The sequence below is a fragment of the Limulus polyphemus genome, unplaced genomic scaffold, assembly GCF_000517525.1.
Source record: "Limulus polyphemus unplaced genomic scaffold, Limulus_polyphemus-2.1.2 Scaffold946, whole genome shotgun sequence".
NCBI classification, from domain to species: domain Eukaryota; kingdom Metazoa; phylum Arthropoda; class Merostomata; order Xiphosura; family Limulidae; genus Limulus; species Limulus polyphemus.
This window is the reverse complement of record NW_013666556.1, coordinates 300092-304653: the sequence shown is the minus strand read 5'-3', so window position 1 is coordinate 304653 and position 4562 is coordinate 300092.

Here is a 4562-nt window from a genome sequence, read left to right as displayed (position 1 = left end):
GTCTAGCGCCTTAACCAGCTGGCCATGCCGGGCCAATTAAGCAATTGAAGAATGAAATTGGTATTAATGCTATACTGTACAAAGTATCTTAGATCAAGTTGCTGGATGCAACACCATGTATTTGTGTATGACAGGGCTGTTGAAATGGGCATTCAGAAACCATCATCCTTGTTTCCTTGATAGGTTATGGAAAGAAACGTGGGATGAGTGGTGTGTTTTGAATATGCAAGTCTTATGATAGAGCTTTTTGCAATAGAAACTAAGCTATTGTCAAGATGCACAGTCGTTAGATAATAGCTGAACGTAAAGAATCGTGGAATGTATCAACGTGGTGAAGCTCCAAAATCGTTTTAATACAATATACTCAACTTCTGTATTGCAGAGCTACTAAGGTTGTCTGCTGCCATCCATGACTCTGAACTACTGAACAGAGGGGAGGTAGCCAGTCAACAGCACCCTACTGTCTTTCTTATGTTGCACCTACAGTTTAATGTACAGAGAATATTCTGTGGTATTGTATAGATTCTAACCCGAATCGCCATGTCCACCACAGGACCAACCATAGTCCTGACACCCAAGAGATTAGAATTATCTCGTAATTCACAAAATCATAAAACTAAAAAATTATTGGTGGTGGATAATTCTACAAGGGTGAAAAAAGGCAAATGAATTCAGGAAAAGGAATGAAGTAAAAACTCATAATTGATTTTAACATAACTAGCAATAACAAAAATTAAACATCAAACATGCTAATAGATATTATTGCTAAAGGTTTATCATGATACATCTGGAGAAAGATTTAGGTTAGCTCTAATATGTTTCTGGCTTGCATCATCGTGCTTTGTCGAAGTTTAACAAATAATAAGAAATTTGTTGTTGTAGGCTATGCTTTTCTTAATTTAGACGTTGTTATTGTTTCAGATTAGAAGAAAATTTTAATGTCACTGATGAGTGACTGGCTTAATAACTAAGTTGCAAGCTATATTTTCAATACTTTAATTTAGGTGTTAGCTAGAGGGCGCATGATGTTAAGATCGAAAAGTTTATAAGAGTAGGTTTAGAATACCTAGAATATTCTAAATTTGACGTCAAAAATCCAGTTAATCAGAAAAGTATCGAGATGCAAGAGTTGATTATAGATATGAAAATGGGTATATGCAATCTTTCAATAAATATTTAGTTTCAATGAAGTATTTGGATCCATTTGAATTATAGTATATATTCAATTACACACTTGATCGATCAGCTAGAAATTGTACAAATAAGTATATTTTTATGTTAGTCTTAATCATAGTACAACTAACAGAGCATTTTCGCTTGAAAGTCATTTGTAAACATAGATCTACAAGTTATGGAAGCAGCTTGTAGAAGTGTTAAGGAAAAATAAACCTGAGGAAGCCAAAACATCATCCCATTTTCATTCAACAGGTAGTTACAATCCATTAAACTTCTCAAATCTACTGTGTCTACTTTGCCTAACGTTTCACAGAAACAGTAAACTAATTGGTTATCATTTCTTGGACTGTATTTGGCCTTATTTTCACCTAGTAATTCAAAACAACCACCCAAATGAAGAAAAAATATTATAACAACTAGGATTTTTTTTGAAAGTGTAGGAAATGATATTGCTGTAACATGTTTTACAATTAAGCAGGTTATTTTCGGATTATTTGATAAGAATAATGCGAATTTCAGCCCTTGAAGCAATAACGAATTAATTTGGTTCTTCAATAATGTTTTCTATAAGCTAAGTTCATTTTGAACACTTCACTGAATTTTCAATCAATACTCAATAACTTCTCAATAAACATTTCTCTGATTCTCATTTTGTTAATTTAGTTACCTTTGTCCAGACTCATTATTTTGCACTTAAAGAAACTCAGTTAAATTTTCTACTATAGAACACTCCTAATATTTGATAAAATATATTTCACTGTTATTTGCATTTTTGCTTATTTAATAACACTAGTCGGGAAATCGGATTTACCCGAATATACCACGAGTAGATAGATAAGAAGGATAAATTTTGGGGCAATGTGATCAGGAATTATTGCAATGTTTCTGATACAATAACCTTCTTACTAGATCTTGCTTAATCTCAAAAGGTTAAAGAGTTTAAAATAATGCATTTTCTTAAAGAATGGTTATTCTGGGCATAAAAGTGTTTAGGACTGAGAGTGAGAATTTATGAGCAGAGAGCAATGTCAAGTTTAAGGGAAATAATCTTTTGGACACTGGACTCTTGCCAATGCTATGAAAATTCATGAAATTGGTCAGCCTGCAACTACTAACTCAAGGAGACCTACTCAAGTCTGTTGCATTCAAATGACTTGAGTAGATGGAACTCTGAGGACCAATCTTGCACCGAGTTTCACCATAACGGATTTGGCATATGGTGAGTTCAATACTAGTCAGGTCACAGCAGCCTTAGCTCTAGTCGATACCACCTATAAACAATGGACAGAAGCTAGATGTACGGCAAGTGGATGATTTCTGTCAGTCAGAATTGTCTCCCTGGTAGATGAAGCATTGGGCACCCACATATGAAGACCATGGCCCATGAGTCATAGTACCATTCAGGAAGAAAATATTCCTCATTACAATGATGGTAGTACATGACACCTGGGGTTGTGTAGGGTTGTACAATGGGCCACTTTGGGTAGCTCATTGCCCTATAGCTCTGGCCTAGGGACTGACCAACAGTTGGTGTTGGAGTCCTATGAGAACCATGAACATCAGTGGCAACCTTTCTTGTCATCTCTCAGGATTATGAAAGAGATACTTTGGTCTAGAATAAGAGCCCTGTGAGCGAGGCCAAACAGATCTTGCCCCAGTATTTAGGAAGACAACAATAGAATACCTATATCAGTTTTTTAACATCTCAGTAAGGACACTCCCTAGAATAGATGGACTCAGGAATAGGCTGTGCAATGCCTGGTCCAGAGCTTAGATGGTCCATCTCTTTATGTTGTTGAACACTTGGATGGGAAGCAGAAAGGAGGCTGGGAACCATTGTGTTCACGCCACATTGCTGATTCAACCAAGTGGAGAATTTTTGTGATCAATCAGGCTTAGTTAGAGCCTTAGAAAAGGATAAACAATGAGGGACAGGCTACCTATATGGGTAATCCGTGTCAATTGCACAGGAAGGCATACCAAGCAAAGGCGTCTGTGGATCAGGAGGACACCCTGATGAATGAATTCATTGGGAAACTTTCCATTGAGTTTATGTGACAGCACTTGGTAGTGAGGGACATAATCACTCTCACATAAATCACATGAATTGGGACATGCTTCAAAGTGGTCACTTCACATTCACCATCAGAGAGGAAGAAGCCTGCAGCAGCAGTTGTAGTGGCAATTCCACCAGTGGATGGTTCAACTCAGTTACCTCTACTGTGGCAGGCTAGATACAACCCATAAGTTAACAACCAGCTGTCTCCACAACATGGAACTTCACTATTGGTATCCAAAGAGTGGGCAATGCTATGCAGTCTTCTCCCTGCAGTAAGGTTCAGTCATTATAGGGTCCACCAATTGGATACATACTACCTCTGTCTCAACATATTTCAGAAGGGGAAGAGCAAAACACCTTCTTTTCTTGTGGACTTGTGGGGCACTGATAAAGGAACTGTTTGTACTTTGTGGCACAGCAAATACAGCAGAGCTATGAGTTTTAGCTGATGACTCAGCAGATTTGGGCCAATCCACAACATCAGCATTCTGCCAAGCAGCAAAGTACATAAGGACATGAATACCAGCCATTGGATCAGCATTCCTGAGATGACTAACAACAAGTGGTAGATGCTGTGGTAAATGCTGCAGCAGACTTACAGATTCAAAGTTGGGTTTTGTCTCTGGATTGGGAGCTTGCACTAAAGAGTTTAGTGGCCTACTGTACTCGTCCAGGGCTAGGTGGAGCTTGGTATGTGCCAGTAAGAGTACAAGAGCGAGATGTTGAGTTCCGGGTAGATGCAAGAGTAGTGAGAACACTAGTAGATATTGCATTGTTTAAAATTCCCCAAGTAAGACCACCACTATATCCAGTGAATATTGACTTCACTCTGGCAAATAGTGAGATACTAGACATTAAAGGAAAAGTGAATCTTTGGCTCAGTCTAGGAGGTGTCACCCATAGGACACAAGTAGTCGTCTCCAATCTCAGACCTGAAATTAGCATCCCCAAGATATACATAATGCAGTATTTATCAGCCACTTTTGCCTGTTCAATGGGTAAAATGATGTTTCATGGGAGAGCCATCCAATACCACATAGGTCAAGATGAGGAACACTGTATTTAGCAAAAAAAGAATAATAGTATCTCCATCTTTGACAAGGTTTAATGTGTCAGTGCCATGTAATGCAGCTATAAAAGTCATGTATGAAATAAACTGTTTCTTGTCCACCTGACAAAGGTCCTTGTGCTGCTTTGTAATTATAGATGATCAACTAGTGTTGCATCAATCATGCTATAACCAAAGAAAATATAAGGCTACTGATACACCCGAGAGCAGTATGTGACAATTGTGCTGACAATGTAATCCAATGTAACAAAAACAAGT